This window comes from Saccopteryx bilineata, chromosome 6 (genome assembly GCF_036850765.1).
Source record: "Saccopteryx bilineata isolate mSacBil1 chromosome 6, mSacBil1_pri_phased_curated, whole genome shotgun sequence".
NCBI lineage: Eukaryota > Metazoa > Chordata > Mammalia > Chiroptera > Emballonuridae > Saccopteryx > Saccopteryx bilineata.
Window position 1 is genome coordinate 201,807,975 of NC_089495.1, and position 17,752 is coordinate 201,825,726.

General features: G+C 49.8%; 1 protein-coding gene across 10 annotated transcripts in view; it reads right to left on the minus strand.

The window, feature by feature from the left end:
- Nucleotides 1–17,752, minus strand: part of EPB41L1 (erythrocyte membrane protein band 4.1 like 1) — a 162,713-nt gene that overhangs the window by 120,799 nt on the left and 24,162 nt on the right. For 3 of the 10 annotated variants that reach the window (XM_066234038.1, XM_066234034.1, XM_066234035.1), the window contains exon 1: nucleotides 7,771–7,936. The exons of 2 other annotated variants lie outside the window; for them this stretch is intronic. The gene's annotated coding sequence lies outside the window, so the exon portion shown is untranslated. Of the gene's footprint in view, nucleotides 1–7,770; nucleotides 7,937–8,221; nucleotides 8,244–8,579; nucleotides 8,673–17,752 lie in introns of those variants that run through there. 5 more of the 10 variants (XM_066234042.1, XM_066234043.1, XM_066234037.1 and 2 more) reach the window with 4 other exon arrangements.

Below are 17,752 nucleotides of genomic sequence, written 5' to 3' on the forward strand. Positions count from 1 at the left end.
CTGAGGTGGCATAGGAATGACTCCAGAGCACCCACTGGTTAGATGAATCTAGATTTCAATCCCAGCTGTGCTGCCTGCTGGCTGAGGACTGGGTAGGCCTTGGGTGAAGTCTTTAGCCTCCTTTAATAAAATGGGGGTCGCCTGACCTGTGGTGGCGCAGTGGATAAAGTATTGACCTGCAATGCTAAGGTCACCGGTTCGAAACCCTGGGCTTGCCGGGTCAAGGCACATACAACTACTATGAGTTGATGTTTTCCGCTCCTCCCCGCCTTCTCTCTCTCTAAAATCAGTAAAGTAAAATCTTTTTTTTTTTTTTTTTTTTTTACAGAGACAGAGAGAGAGTCAGAGAGAGGGATAGACAGACAGGAACGGAGAGAGATGAGAAGTATCAATCATTAGTTTTTCATTGTGACACCTTAGTTGTTCATTGATTGCTTTCTCATATGTGCCTTGACCATGAGGCTATAGCAGACCGAGCAACCCCGTGCTCGAGCCAGCGACCTTGGGTCCAAGCTGGTGAGCTTTGCTCAAACCTGATGAGCCCGCCCGCGCTCAAGCTGGTGACCTCGAGGTCTCGAACCTGGGTCCTCCGCATCCCAGTCCGACGCTCTATCCACTGCACCACCGCCTGGTCAGGCAGTTAAGTAAAATCTTTAATAAAATGGGGGTCTAATTTCTGCCTTGCTGGGTAGGTGCAAGGATTAGAAGACACGGGTGTGAAAAGTGCTTAGCACGAGGCCTGGCACATGGTAAGCAGTTGTTTATCAGCTATCAGAGCGAGCCCCTGACGAGGAAAACTGGGCTTTCTCATCCTTAGTGGCCCCAAGCAACCCCAAAACCACCCACCTGAACTGGATCTGGACGCTTTATCTTTAGACCTTGAATCTGGACAGAAGACGGGGAGAGGGAGAAGGGGAAGGCCAGAGAAGAGAATGAAAGAAAACTGAGAAGAGGAAAGAGGAAAGCAAGGGAAAGTCAGGGGCTGAGGAGGGGCCTGGCTCCCCTGGCCTGGGGAAAGGAAGACGACCTCAGGGAAACTGCCAAGACAAGATAAGCCTTCTCTCCTTTCCAGAGCCTTCCCCAGGCCCGCCCAGGCAAGGCTCAGAGGGATGCGGCCTGCGGAGAGCACCGCCCTGGCTGTCAATAGGGACATTGAAGCTTTGGGTTACTTCCAGCTCCACCTGCCCCCGGTGGCCTCCTCCGGCTGGAGCAAGCAGAGAGGGCCAGAGCCAGGCTGAGAACAGAACTACCTGTCTGTCCAGCCAGGGGCGGGGCACTGCCTGCTAGACCCCCTTGCTCGGGATTCTGATCCTGACTCAGCAGGACTCTTCCCCAGTGGGTCCCCACCGCCGGGCCACCTGCAGGCCTCTCCCTGCCCCAAGCTCCTGCTTCCGGGGCTACCAATGCCACTGGGGGAAAAGCACTGTGCAGTCTGTCAACAGGAGCCACAGACAAGGCGATCCTGTCACTGACTGGCTGTGTGACCTTCTAGGTGTCACTTCTCTGAGCACGTTTCCCCCTCTGGCTAATGAGGGCGGGGGGGGGGGGGCAGGACCATGTCGAGGGTTTTCCCAACCCTGACAGCAGCAATGCTTCGTAGGACACCTCCGAGGACAAAGTGGCAAAGAGGACTCGCCTTGGGAGAGGAACAGGCCGGCTGGGCTCTGCTAAGAAGGCAGTAGATGTGGCAATGGCCAAGGATTATGATGATGATGATGATGATTAAAAATCACAGCAACAAACTCTTAAGCACTTTACAGAGAGCTTTCCCGTTGTCCCCCAGGAATCACAATCTGGCGAGAGAGGTAGAACAGGACAGTAATGTCACATCTGGCAGATGAGGACAGGGAAGCAAGACGGAAGGGACTCGTCCCGGCTACCAAGTGCAGAGGAGGGGGAGCCGAAGAGGAAGCAGTGAGTGCTGTGTGCCTACCACGTGCCAGCTCCCCAGGCTCGCTCCCATCTGTTATCACGCCCGCCCGAGGCTCACCACCACCACAGCACAGCACGGCATTGCAGGCGCTGCCATCCCTATCGCACAGAAGAGGAGACTGAGGCTGAGGAAAGGAACTGACTGACACCCGAAGGCTCGTGGCTGTCCGCTGCACGGCCTGGGTTTGGACCTGGGCTTGTGGGACTCCAAGACCGGCACTTGCTTCATCTTCCTGTGTGTACTGAGTTCCGTAGTGTCTCCGCCCCACCCCACCTCACCTCCCAAATCCATGTCTACCCAGAACCTCCAAATGTGACCTTATTTGGAAAGAGTCTTTGCCAAGGTAATTAGTGACATAAAATAAGGTTATACTGGATCAAGGGGGTCCTAAATCCAATATGACCGGTGTCCCTTTTAAGAAGAGGAGGCAACACAGAGGCATGCAGGGAGAAAGAGGAGAAAGTCATCTGACAACAGAGGCAGAGGCTGCTGCGAGCCAAGGAGCCCCTGGGGTGGCCGGCGACCACCGGAAGCTAGGAGAGAAGCCAGAAACAGACCCCACTCAGAGCCTTCAGGGGGAACCAACCTTGCCGACACCTTGATTTCTGACTTCTAGCTCCAGAACCGTGAAAGAATAAATCCCTACTTTTTCAAGCCACTTGGATTGTGGTATTTAGTTAAGCAGCCCTAGGAAATTAAGGCACTGTGAGTCCGTTGAGTAGCTGACCTAGGATTCAAATTACAGTTTTCAGATTCCCACTCATTGGCCTTGAGGTTAATGGAAGCCTGGGGGGGGGGGGGGGGCTGTGAGAAGTCATGCTCATCTCTCCTTCACCTCCCTGGCCCAGGCTGGCCTGAAGTCCATCAGCTGTCTTTATTCCAAGGTCTAGGACTCTCTCCACTCCACTGAGCCCTCCCACCATGCAGATTAGCACACACTGAGCCCAGTTTCCTGGTCAATAATCCCCACTGCCCTCCTCCCAGGTCATCCTCTCACACCAGCTAGAAAGCTGGGGGGGGGGGGGGTTTGTTTGTTTGTTTAGTGGCAGAGACAGAGAGAATCAGAGAGAAGGACAGATAGGAATGGACAGACAAACAGGAAGAGAGAGAGATGAGAAACATCAATTCTTTGTTGCGGTTCCTTAGTTGTTCATTGATTGATTTCTCATATGTGCCTTGACCATAGGGCTATAGCAAACCAAGTGACCCCTTGCTCGAACCAGCGACCTTGGGCTCCAGCTAGTGAGCCTTGCTCAAACCAGACGAGCCCGTGCTCAAGCTGGCGACCTTGGGGTCTCAAACCTGGGTCCTCCGCATCCCAGTCCGACGCTCTATCCACTGTGCCACCGCCTGGTCAGGCTGGAGAGCTGGTTTTGAAATTCAAATTTGATCCTTCCTGGCTGGCTTTACCCTCTTCCCTTATTCTGCACCACCTGTAGGTTAAGCCACCTGGGAACCTTTTTTATTTTCTGAGGCCACGGGGAAACCCCTTTTGCTTAAACAAGTGGGGACTTGCTGTGTAAAACCAGTGTTTCCATGTTTCAATGGAGGTGTCCCCAAACCCAATACATTATGTAAACTTAATTTATAGCCCTAAAGCAAGATCAGGTTTCCGAGATTTCCCAAGAATGGGCTCCCCACCAAAAAAAAAAAAAAAAAAAAGAAAAGAAAAAAGAAAAAAAGAATTTCAGTCTGTGCCAGGTCTGGCCCCAACCTTCCTCTCAGGCGCTATCTCCACCCCACCACTCACCGCCTTCTGATCCAACCACATGGAACTATTTGGAGTGACCCCAGCAAGCCATAGTGCCTTTGCATATGTTGCTCCAACTACCTGGAAGATAAAATCCAGCCCCAAACACCAACCCTCTCCTCCAGGAAGCCTTTTCCTCCATGACCAGCTACATCCTGGCGCCTTGTACGCCACACACATCTTTGCGGGTCTGTGCCCATGCCTCGCCTGTGAACTCAGTTGTATTCATTTCTCTTTCTGTAGAGACCCATGCCTCGCCTGTGAACTCGGTTGTGTTCATTTCTCTTTCTGTAGGCTCGGGGTTGGCAAAAGGCATTCAAGTATGTTGCACTGAATTGTGGAGTGGCCATAATAGTAATGATCGCTGACATTTACCAAATGTTACTGTGTGCTTAGTTTTAGCACTGTGCAAAGCATTCCATGTGTCTTACCTCATTTTGTTCTCAAAACAGTCCTACAAAACAGAGAGTATCATTGGTCCTGGTTCACATGCAAGGAAATAAAGAGATAAAGTCATTTGCCCAAGACCATCCAATTAGTATGTTGCAAAGCCCAAATGACTCTAAAGCCAGGGCTAGTAAACAACACTAGATATACAGTCCATTCCAACACCCTCATTTTACAAAAGAGGAAACAAGCAAGAAAGGGAAGGTGACTTGTCCACAGTCAGTAAAAAGGCATGGACTCTGATCTTTAGAGTCCCTATTCAATGCTCTTCCTCTTCTTATTCTTACAGGATTCTAACCCAGGAGTACACAGAAAACAAGCTAGGTGGTGTCTCCCGAAGAACTTGCTCCTGCACCCAGCATGGGCCTGGGCACGGTGTGGAAATGCGGCAGTCAAAAAGACACATAAACCTACTTTTAAAAAGCCAAGGCCTGCTTAGATATTACAACATTAGGGCTTGAGAAAAGAACTTTAGGTATCATTTTGTATCATCTCCCATTTTATACAGTTATTCATTCAAGGAATTTATTGAACACCAATCATAAGCCAGGCACTGAGTGGCGGCACTAGGAAGACAGATAATAAAGTTCCTGTTCAGGTGGTATTTGTAACCAAATGAGGAGAGACAAACAATTAACAAGTTCATGTATAATTACAAACTCTTATAAGCACTAGAAATACAGGGAGCTCTAAAAATGTCTAACAGGGAAAACTGACTTAGCCTAAGGGGTTGGTAAAGCCCTCCCACACCCCAGGAAAGTGACTCTTGAAATCTGAGGAGTGAAGAATTAACCAAGATAAGAAGCAGGGGAAGAGTGTGCTGGACAAGGGCAACAGCATGTGCAAAGTCTTAGAGGCAAAAGAGTTCCTGCAGCTTGGTGAACTAAAAGAAGGCTGGAGTGGCTGGTTTCCAGAGGGGTGGATGGACTTCATCCTGCAGATCTTGTAGGTGGAGGTAAGGAATGGAAAAACTGAGCAGAGTGGGAAACCCCTTGCTCGAAACCTGGCCCAGAGTAGACATTGTCAATGAGTCATTGTGTTATTCCGTGTCCAAGATCACAAGAAAGACATGGGACTTAAAAGCAGTACCGCTACCTGCCAGGTTAGGGCTGTAGGCTACTTCAGGTATGTGTGTGTGGGAGGGAGCAGGGGAGGCTTTTCAGGTGTTCCAACCTATAGGAGGTTCTGGCTCTCTGTCTGCACTTCTCTTGAGCTCTAGAGTACACCAGAATTGCCTGGATTTGTTAAAGCAGACCGCTGAGCTCCAACTCCACAGTTATTGATTGGGTAAGTCTGGCTCGAGGCCCAAGAATTTGCATTTCTAAACGGAAAGATACCAGCTGATCCTGCTGCTTGCTGCTGGTGGGGTAAGCACACTCGGAGAACCACTGCTCTAGATGAGATTATGTGGGGGCTGGGTGTATGGGGAGTGGGGACCATGGCCAGGGTCCTTGGGGACTAGAAGGGTAGAATCCTAAATCTAGGTGATGATGAGACAAACTCTAGCACTCTGCGAAAGGGAAGGGGTCTCAAAGTTCCAGAATCCAACCCCCTAGTTTCTCAGCCAGGGAAACTGAGATGGAGGGGCTTTACACTGACATAAGAGAAGCGTGTTGAGTGAACAGGTAAACACATAAAGGGTTTGACCCAAGTTAAAAGGAGATGACCCACGGACCAGATTCCAGGCTTTTCTTGTCTGGAGAAAGGAATTCAGGGAAGGGGACAGCAAGCTCAGCTTTCCCCGGCTTCTGCTGTCTCGGCCAGGGAAACATTTTAAGAATTGCAGAAATCTGCTGTTGGCCTCCAATCCTATCACCCATCCACCCTCCTTCCTTTCACACTCTCAGCTCTTTCCCTTTACACTCCAAAGCCTGTGCACTTGATCCTGGCAAACCAGGCAGCAGAGGGGAAAGCAAAGTTATAGGGAAAAAGAACTAACTGGAAGTGAAGGGAGAATTCGCACTTGGATATCCTTCTTCCAGAACAACTCCTTCCTTCCGGAAAAGTCTCAGTTTCTCTCCATCCTTGCAGTCAGTCTTACCCCAAATCTACCTACATTTCACTACTAGCACCTGAAACCGGGTGCTCCATTTCCAAACCACCTATTTGCCCAGTTGTTCTAAAATACAGTAGCCCTGAACAAAAATTTTCTATCCTATTTCACTTGGCAGAAATATGCCACTTCTCTCGCAAACCCACATGCACAGTCTCGTTAATATACAATCAGCTATACCTACATAAAAACAAATACACCAGAATTTATAAAAACACATAGAGATTATTCACTGTTCACTGATAAAACATACCTTTGCACCCAAATGCATAACTCACAGGCAGAACGCACACAGACTATAGATCTAGAAATGCATGCACTGCATTCATAAATGAGGAAAGGGGTACTTACACACCCAGAGAACTCAAAGTAGAGGTCTCCTGAGGGAGGAATCGAGGGGGATGGAGGCGCTGGCACACCAAGAGAGTGGTTCTCCCTCCTCCTTTCACAGTACCTAAAATGTGGCTCTACTCTGAGTGCAGGTGTGAGGGGGGAGTGGGGTTGACCTGGCCAAGCCGGGTCTGGCTCTGGGCCACGGTCCTAGCACCGCGACAGCAAATGGATTCCTGAATCGACTGGGACACCAGCCTGGGGACAGCTGTCGCGGCCACCACCCCACACCCACAACCCACACACACACCGGGCTTCAGGCGTGACACGCCCTCCGCTCCAGCTCAACCGGGTACGCGGGCTTCGTTGTCAGCCCGGCTCTTTCATGCCCCCTGGGTGTGGCCGCCCACCTGCCAGCAGGGCGTCTCCACCCCGCGAGGACTAAGACGCCGCCGCCACCCATTGCCCCGGCCAGGTGCCCAGCTCCCGCCGATGGCAGCGTCTCGGCCGCCGCCCCCACCCCTTCCTCGCGGCAGTACGGAGACAAAGCCGCGCACACGCACACGGGGGCTACGCGGGTGCACACCCGCCCTCGCCGCGCACACACGGGGAGTCACACTGGCTCTCACACAGCGACACACACACACACACACACACACACACACCCCGCCACAGGCTCCGGCCACAAGCAAAGCCACTGGCACACACTCTTATCAAGCTGTACACTCAGCTACACATTCGGACACACCCTCTCATAGACACATTCACCGATAGACACACACCCTCACCCAGTCCAGTCGGCGGAGACATACAGGGTACATACAGTGAGATGCACACACAGATGCACACCCGGCGCACACGCGCGCGCGCACACACCGAGCATCCACTTGCACTGACCCACGGACACACGCACGCTCACACACAACACACACACGGCGACGTGGACCCCGACACACATACCGAACGAACCGAAGCCGGGCTCCTGCCTGGGGCCTCCGCCCGGGTGATGTCCAGAACCCTGGAGCCTGCCCGCCCGCCTGTCAGTGTTCGAAGACCCGGGCCGAGCCCTAGCCCTCCGTGGTCACCTCCACCATACACACACTCACACACACACTCACACACACACATTCACACTCTCTCTCTCTCTCTCTCTCTCTCTCTCTCACACACACACACACACACACTCACGCACGCACGCGCGAGCTGGGACGCGGCGGGGTCCTGGCGGCCCGGAGGAGGGCGGCGGGGACGGCTAACCTGGAGGTGGCGGCGCGGCTTCCGGGCGCTGTCTGTCCTCGATCCCTGCGTCCGGCGGCCGCCGGCCGGGCTCCGAGCTGCGCAGAAAAGCCCCGCTCGCTCGCTCCCTCTCTCGCTCGCTCGCTCCCTCTCTCCCTCCCACGGCGCTCAGCCCCCTCCCCGCCCGCCCCCCACACCCGGTCTCCCCGCTCTGCCCCGCCCCGGCCGGCTCCCCCGAGGAGGCGGCGGCGATCCCGGCTGCCCAGGCAGCCGCGGGCGGGCGGGCGGGCGAGGAGCGGCCGCGGCGAGCAGCGAACAGATGGGGGAGCGCCGGAGACGCCGGAGCCGCGCGTCGGGAGGAGCCGCGTCGCCCCGGGGAGGGGCGGGAGGAAGGGGTTGAGCCCCGTGAGCTCGCCCGGCGCTCGTGGCCCGCCGCCCGCTTCCCCACGTGGGCCCCACGCCCGGCGCCTACCTTGAGCCACCGCGGGGCTCTCAGGCCGGGAGCAATCAGCGGAGCAAGGAAGTGGGGACCCCGACCTCGGGCCTCGTCGTCCTCCAGGTCCCAGCCCGGTGGGCATGGGCCCCGCCCCTGCCGCCTCCCGGGACCCCGCCTGCGCGGACCTCGGTCTTCCCTAGCTGGGACGCCTCGGCTCGCGGCCCGGTGCCCCGGGCTAACCCTGCGGCCCGGCGCCAAGCTCGCGGTTCTCGTCCACCTCCAGCCCAGACCTGGCCGACGCCCACCAGCTTCCCCGCCGCCCTCCCATTGTTCCCGTAGCGGGAGCTCTCGGAAGATAACGCCGCGCATTCCAGCCCCTCTTGGGCAGTAATACCTCCGGACTGTCTGGGGACTCCCTGGGCGCGGGCCCCTGGCTCCAGGGCCCCGATGCCCACCCTCCACAGGCGCTGGCACACCCAAGTAAAGAGCTTTGCTAAATAACCACCACAACCCTTTAGGCGCTTCTTCAGGGAGGGAGGAACTAACCGAAGTTCAGCAAGCTCGAGAGCGAGAGCGCAGCTGGGAGAAGGTGGGGCACCGATTAGGTGTCTTCATTCCATAGATGAGGAAACGGAGAGGACTCCTGCCACAGAGCTCCTGCGAAGTGCAAGGCCCTCCAGAAATACAGGGAATAGTGCGTCTGGCCTCCTTTGTTGAACACTAAAGCACAGAGACGTGGGGCAAGAAGTAAGGGTCATACTCGTACCTGGGTTTTTCTGGAAGTTGGGAGGTAAGAAAAGGCCTACTAAGTGCAAGAACTCTCAACTACTTTGTCTCACTTAGTCCTGACCACAGGTCTATGTGGCAGCTGTAATCACCCCCACTTTCCATATGAGAAACTGGTCTTGGGTCCCCCCACCAGACAGCACAGAGGCAATATCAAGTCCAACAATTACTGAGGTTGACTGCACTCCTCCCTCCCGTATAGGTATGAAGTGCCAAGTGAGCTGCCAGAAACGTAAGAGTTCAAGGAGGGACTTTTACAAACTAGAGCTGAGGGAACTGAGGCCCCAAAACAGGACTGAGCAGCATGGCTTGGGGAGAGGTTATAATTAAGAATAAAACTAAAGTGTTTGGAGCACTTACTATATTCCAGGCACTGTTGTAAGAGACTTACTTGCACTAACTCATTTAATCCCACGATAACACTGTGGAAAAGAAGTTATTCTTATCCTCGCTTTATACGTCAAGAAACTAAAACACAAAGACATTACATAGCTTGTAAACCAGCAAAGCCAAGATCCAAACCCAGGAAGCTGATTCCCGAGCCTGTACTTTTAACTACCACAGGCCAGACAGAGCAGCCCTGAATTCGAGGCAAACATTTAAATGTCTAGAATACGCACCACAGCAGGACTCTACTTGCTGCCTTCTGTCTCCCTGTGTGTAACTGGTGTCCAGCACACAGGGCCTGGTATGCACCCTAATTGGTTAAGCTACAGCATGACTGCCACATGGGGCTGTAGTGCCACATGGAGGGCTGGGTTACAGCCCTCTCTGCCCCGCTGGGCATTTTTATCAGTGGTTGTGGATGAAGCAGAGAAAGGCATGAAATGCTAATCAAATCTACAGCTGTCATGAAGTTGGGATGGACAGCAAACCCTCCGGAAACCAAAATTCATTTTCTAAAAGATTTCAGCAGCCTTGGGGCTGAGCTGAAACTAACAAGATAAAAGTGCCACAAAAAATAAACGTAAACTCCTGCTCTTCAGTCCAAGCCAAAGCAGTCCCATAGAACTTTCTATGATGCTGGAAAGTGTCCTGAATATGCATTGTCTGATATAGTAGCCACTGGTCACCTGTGGCTGGTGAGCACTTGAAATGAGACTAGCGGAACCGAGAAACTATCATTTTAATTGTATTTCATTTTAAGCACTTTAAATGTAAATTGACACATGGGGCTTGTGGCTGCCATATTGGACAGTGCAGTTCTAAATGATCAAACGCCCAAAATAAAGGACAGAAAGAATCTAGATGAAGTTTCAGAGAAAATGACTAAAAGGTTTGAGTTGACCTCAAGCTCAACCGTGCAATGTGGCTGGAGGAAAAAAAAGAGAGAGAGAGAGAAAAGGAAGGAAGGGAGGTTAAGAGGAAAGGAAAAAAGGAAGGAAGAGAGGGGGAAGTAAACATGATATGCTGTAGCAACAGAAACCAGGGGGCAGGCTGCCATGGTTAGCCTCACGTGAGGCTCTGGGCTGCTCTAGGCTGATCACAGCTGGACTACAGACGTCAGCTCTGGGTTCCGCAGTCTGATGGGGACACTGTCACGCCAGAGCAAGTCTAGAGGAGGGGACCAGAATGCTGAGGACCTGGATGCCATCTTGGTGGTGAATGATTTAAACAGCTTGGAGATGGGAAAGCACAAGGGGGATATAACGTGTCTCCAAACATTGGAAGGACTGTCATATAAAATATGTGATTTGTTTCTTATTATTTAGGTCTACTGAAACAAAAAATTCTGCAAACCCCTCAGCCATGCTCTGTTTCCCTCAGCACCTTATCCACCCAAGATCTGACCCCATATTCAAAATTGACTACAAATTTGCTAACAAATGGATATGAAAGAATTCTACTCGTCCCCAGTGGGTGGACATCTAGGAGGACAATTTCAGCTTACAATAAAGAACTCTCTAACAGTCAAAGCTGTCCAAGAATAGAGTGGACCGCCTTGAGAGTGATGAGCTCCCTGCCAATAGATGTATTTAAAGAAAGCTTGGTCTTCATTTGGAGGCTGAACCAGGAACCAGATGACCTTTCAAGTTGAAAAATGAGGGGAAACACAAGATCAAGGCCGTGCTTCCAGACAATTATCTGGCTGGATGTGTAGAACACATTGACGTGGAGGGAGCAGAGGCAGGGTGAGACCTGCTGCAGGGATCCAGCAGGTAAGAGAATAGGCTGGGTAGCAGTGGCCAGGGAAAACCAAGGACAGGTACATGGCAACAGGAGCACTGCTACCGGCTGCGAGCCAGGGGCTGCAGGTTCTAGCCCTACCTCTGCCATTAGGTCATTGTATATTCTCAGACAAATCCCTTCCGTTCTCCAGTTTTCAGTTTCCCCATCTGTGAATAATCCAGAGAGCTTGCAGAATAATCTCCAAGTCTCTTCTAACTCTGGATTCTGTTTACGGGAGAGATATTACGAAGGATAACTGGGATAATGTACTAGACAGACTTTCATATATAGCTTCAAAGTAACAATATCATTAGTGTCATTTTTTATTATTATTACCAAGACCACCTCCCTAAGACTTGGTAACTAGATTGGTAGGAGGGGACAAGAAGGGGTCAATGGACTGCATCTGTAGGGGAGGGAGTAGGGGCAAAGGACCTCTGATCTTTTGGGAGAGTCAGCTAGCCTCTCTACCCCTCCCTTAAGTTCTGTGAGGACAAACAGTGTTCTGTGTGCTGTCACCTTGTGAACTGCTTCCTCATTCCTTTGACCCACACCCATACTTGGCTAAAGGAAGCAACCCCTTCAAGGAAAGTTAGACACCCCCCCACCTCCTTTTGATAGTCACAAATGACACCTGGTGTTGTCTTGTCTTATATAAGTATCATCCTCTCATATAAAAATAGCCAATATTATTGCACACTATATGCTAAGCACTTTCCTTACGTAATTTTCTCACCCTGGGAGGTCACTATACTTCTAATCCCCATTTTCTAAATGAGAACACTGTGGCTCATGAAGATGCACAATCTTCCCACAATCACAAAGCTTACGAGGGGGGATTCCAATACAAAAGTGTGTGCTTTCAAGGCTGCATTCCCAGAGGCTTCCAGCATTTTATGATGTAGTTTGCAACAGCTTAGGGAGGAGGGCAAGGTTGGTATGGTATCCAATTTATAGCCGGTAGACTAAAGCTCAGAGAGGTCAAAGCAAATCACTTGGACAAGTTAGTGAAGTCTTTCAGTGTGCAGTTCAGCACTGTTTCCAGTTCTCTGCTGCTCTCCTGCACCCCAGCAGTGCTTTCTTCCTTCCCCAGAACCTTCCAGGACCTCCCCAGTCCTCCAAGTCTGATGCCCAGCCCACTTAAGAAAAGGACTTTTACTTGTTCTTGTTCTGGGACAGAGTAAGGAAAGGATTTCTGAAAGGCAAATGTTAACTCCTACCCCTCACCACCACCACCGGGTGCACACACATTGCAGCCCAAGGTGATAGAACTGAAGGCTTACAGAGTGAGTCACTGGGAGCCGACCTGCCTGTCACCTGAGCACAGGTGCTAAGCTTAGTTTAGAGGGCTGGAAAAGTAGGCCAAGTGTTCTCATCCCCAGGAGTACAGCCCAAATGCACCCCAAGCCCCCTACTCATCTCATCCCAAAATTCTGCAAACATTTAGGGAAGACTGTGCAAGGCCTTGGGGGCAGAGGGGACACATGGCATACCAGAGTGAGCCCTCACCCTTCAGAGGGAATAAGACAGTGAGTACAAAGCTATTCTTATGAAGAGTAACAGAAGTACATGGTGACTAATTTCAAGGAGAGACAGTCCACTAAGGAGTTGAAGTCAGAGTTGAGTCTTAAAAAGTAAGCTGAGCATGAAGAGGCAGGAGAGGGGCCCTTGGGCTGCAGGAATGTACATGCAGAGGCCCTAAAGCTTAAATATATTTGGACTCCATTTAGCAGGCCATAGGGAGCCATGGAGGGCACGATGGCTCTGGAGAAAGACTTGTCTGGGTTTGAATCCTGGCTCTCTCCCTTCTCGCTGTTTGACCTTGTGCAAGTGACTTAACCCCTGTGGTAGAGATATTCTTGTTCCCCATTATTTGCTCTCCCCCTTCCCAGGAAGAGTATACATTCTAGCCAGTTGCCATGTGACTTGAGTACACTCCAAAGGAGTTTGCTTCCCCAGCCCAGTGTCAGGTCAATGAAATTGGGCCAGAGAGATATATACCGGGTCTAAGCAGAAACTTGAGGAACCATCGTATGTTTGGGTCTAAAATCATATTCTTTTACCTCTGCCACTGGAATGGCATGTCCTAGACAGGAGCTATGTCTTCAGCCTGGATCCTGGAGTGAAAAGATATATAAAACAGAACTGCAGCTGATCCTAAACTGTCCCACAGTGATTGATGGGTAAGAGGAGGGAGAAAACTTTGTTGTTGTAAGCCACTGAGAATTGGGGGTTGTTTATTATATCACAATTTAGCACAGCTTAGTGATTTTAGTAGTACCTACCTCATAGAACTGTTGTGAGGATTAAAGATGATTATCTCATGAAATAAGCATTTCATTAGGGATTTGCATTATAAAATGATCATTTGGCCTACACATCTATGAAAATTTGATAGATGACAGAAATGACATTTGTCAAAGAATACCAAAGGAAGGTGTAATATGTTGAATAGTTTGTCCTACCAAAAATTCACGTCCACCAAAGAGCCTCAGAATATGACCTTATTTGGACATAGGGTCTTTGCAGACATAATTCATCAAGGATCTCAAGATTAACTCATCCTGGATTTACAGAAGGCGCTACATCCAATGACTGGTGTCCTTATAAAAAAAAAAAAAGACAAGGCCCACGGAGACACAGAGAAGGTCTGTGAAGGTGATGAGGTGATGTGAGACAGAGGCAGAGACTAGAGTGATGTATCTACAAGCCCAAGAACTCCAAGGACTGCTGGTGACCACCAGAAGCCAGGAGAGGAGTATGGACTGTGAACCAATTCCTCCAACACCTTGATTTTGGACTTCTGGCCTCCTGAACTGTGAGAGAATAAATTTCTGTTGTTTTAAGCCACCAAGTTTGTGGTAATTTGTTATGACAGCCCTAGAAAACTAATACGGATGGATTATTTTCAAAATGATACTGAACAATTGGTTATTCATTCGGAAAAAAATAAAATTAGATTCCTACCTCATAGCACACACAAAAAATAACCTTAGGTTGGATTAAAGACCTAAATTCAAAAAGCAAAACTTTAAAATCTTTAGAGGGAACTAACTCTTTAGAGGGAAGGATTTTTTAAACAGAACACAAGAATCACAACTTGTATTAGTCTGGGCTCCAGAGAAAGAGAACCAATAGGAAATTATATAAATAGTAGGTTTATTTTTTGTTTGTTTGTTTGTTTGGGGTTTTTTTTTTTTGGTATTTTTCTGAAGATGGAAACGGGGAGAGACAGTCAGACAGACTCCCGCATGCGCCCGACCGGGATTCACCCGGCACGCCCACCAGGGGGCGAGCTCTGCCCACCAGGGGGCGATGCTCTGCCCCTCCGGGGCGTCGCTCTGTTGCGACCAGAGCCACTCTAGTGCCTGGGGCAGAGGCCAAGGAGCCATCCCCAGCGCCCAGGCCATCTTTGCTCCAATGGAGCCTTGGCTGCGGGAGGGGAAGAGAGAGACAGAGAGGAAGGAGAGGGGGAGGGGTGGAGAAGCAGATGCGCGCTTCTCCTGTGTGCCCTGGCCAGGAATCAAACCCGGGACTTCTGCACACCAGGCCAATGCTCTACCACTGAGCAAACCGGCCAGGGCAATAGTAGGTTTATTATAAGGAATTGGCTCACGTGGCTATGGAGGCTAGGAAGTCCCATGATCTGCAGTCTTTAAGCTGGAGGCTCAGTAGAGCTGATGGTGTAAGTTCTAGTCCAAGTCTGAGTCAGAAGACAGAAGAAGGAAGGCCTGTGTCCCCACTGGAAGTCAGGCAGACAGCAAATTCTCCCTCACTCTGCTTTTGTGTTCCGTTCAGGCCTTCCGAGGATTCAATGCGGCCCTCTCGCATCGGGCGGGCAATTCGCTTTACTTGGTTTCCCACTTCAAATGTGAGTCTCCTCCGGGAACATTCTCACAGATACACCTAGAATATTGCTTATCCAAATATCTGAACACTCCATGGCCCAAAGTGATGCATCATCATTGAGGCAACTTGGAAATCTATATAAAATCGGTCACTGTTTTTATCCCCTGTATTTTGAACTTTGACAATAAAACAAAACTTTTTGAATCCTGAAAAAAAAATCGATGCATAAAATTAACCACCACACAAATTAAAAAATGAAAAGAACTGATATAAATTGTACACCTGAAACCTGTATAATTTTGTTAACCAGAGTCACCTCAGCAAACTCAATAGAAAAGGGGGAAAAAGAACTGATATAGTCAATTACATTAAATGCAGAACTTCTGTCCTTCAAAAGGTGCCATAGCCTGACCAGGTGGTGGCGCAGTGGATAGAGCATCAGCCTGGGATGCAGAGGACCCAAGTTTGAAACCCTGATGTTACCGGCTTGAGTGTGGGATCATAGACATGACCCCATGGTCGCTGGCTTGAGCCCAAAGGTCACTGGCTCTTTCTTTGAAAGATTTTATTTATTCATTTTGGAGAGAAGAGAGAGAGAAGGGTGGGGGAAGAGCAGGAAGCATCAACTTCTGTATATGCCTTGACCAGGCAAGCCCAGGGTTCCAAACCGGTGACCTCAGCATTCCAGGTCAATGTCAATGCTCTATCCACTGCACCACCACAGGTCAGGCCAAAGGCACTGGCTTGAAGCCCAATGTTGCTGGCTTGAGCATGATTTAACCTAAAAATGGTTAAAATATTAAATTTTGTTATGTATATTTTGCCATAATAAAAAAATTATATTACTAAAAAGAATTAAGCAGGGTGAAAAGAAATATGCATTGTTGTATTTATTTCTTAGCTTACCCAAAAATAATGGTGACCAATGTATTTCAGATATTCCAGGATTGCTGGATTTGTTTAGGATTTGCCTACAAGCCTCCCACATATTTCTGATTATTTTGGATATGGTACACTAATTGATCATACCTTTGACAGAGCAAAGAGGAAATGATGGGCAAAATGTTCTTGGGGAAAAAAAATGGAGGAGTCAAAGTATCCTTTAATGGATGTGTTTAGAACTCTTACAGGATCTGTGTAACTAAGAACAGAGGAGGGATTTCAGAACCAGCAGATATTGCAACAGGAGAGACATGTAAATTAGATATTGGGAGTCCTCTCATCACTGTAGAATGAGAAGATTGAGCCAGTAATTTCTAAGACCCCTCCAACTCTAACAGTACATAGCTCTGTTATTAAAAAATGAAAACTAATTCACATTTGCCCTGTGCCTGCGGCTTGTATGGCTCTGTGCCAAGTGCTTTTTAGCATTAGTTTATTCAACCCTCAGTGGCTCTATGTGGTTGGTATTATGGCCCTTATTTTCAGATGAAGAAATAAGGGCTCCAATAACTTACATAACTTACGCAAAGTCCCAGAGCTAGGAGGCAGCATGGCTAAGAACCGAGGCCAGGGATGTCTGACTCCAAAGTCTTATGCTCCCCACTAAGCCATGCAATGGGCCTTCCTTTACGGAGCCATTTGAGACAAGGAGAGAGCTGACTCGGCTGCAGGCCTGGGCCACCCCCTGCTCAAAAGCAAGAGCCTGAAGCCTCCTCTCTCCTCTTGTCATGTCAGGGAGCTGTCGATACTGCCACAATCCAGAAGTTCAGCTAGAAACTGCCCAACAAGCTTCAGATATTGAACACTGACAGGTGTTCACCTCCCCTTACAAATGGAGCACTTGTTGCCCAGGTGAAGTGGTTGAGGCCCTGGCAGAGGGGCTATATCTGACTATATCTGTCCTTCTCTCACCTAGAATGGGCAAAACAAAAAACAAACCAAGTTATGATAATGCACCCCGAGTGGATAAAGAATATTGTGCGTGGGTTTTATCAGACAACATGCTGGAATAATTTCTCATCAGTGCCGGGTCTTCTAGCCTCCTGCTCATTCTATACCTGCGCGGCCTGATCAAGTCTCCTAAAGCACAGCTCCAACAAGGGCCCTCTCTAGCTCAAGAGGCAAGTCCAAAGTCCTTGGCTTGGTATTTGCGGCCTCTGGGGGGCACCTCTATCTCCATTTCCAAGTGCTACCAATCTTTTACAGACCCCTGTCCTACCCACCCCCACCCCGCTCCCTGTACGTGCTTCCTCTTTTCCCACTATAGTGGGCTGTGACAGCCACACCTGGTTCTAATTTCCCTTCTCTGGTAATAACACCCCCACACTTTTTTTTTTCTTTTTAGCAAGAGAGACAGGAAGGGAGAGAGAGAGATGAGAAGTACAGTGTGTCTGTAAAATCATGGTGCACTTTTGACCGGTCACAGGAAAGCAACAAAAGATGACAGAAATGTGAAATCTGCACCAAATAAAAGGAAAACCCTCCCAGTTTCTGTAGGATGATGTGGCAGCATGTGCGCATGCGCAGATGATGATGTAACACCGTGTATACAGCGGAGCAGCCCACGGCCATGCCAGTTGAGATGTGGACGGTACAAAGGAAAGTTCAGTGTGTTCTGTGGCTCGCTAAATTCAAATCCGTGACCAAAGTGCAATGTGAATATCGGCGCATTTATAACGAAGTGCCACCACTTAGGAATAACATTACTCAGTGGGATAAGCAGTTGAAGGAAACCGGCAGTTTGGTGGAGAAACCCCGTTCTGGTAGGCCATCAGTCAGTGACGAGTTTGTAGAGGCTATACGGGATAGCTACCTAAGGAG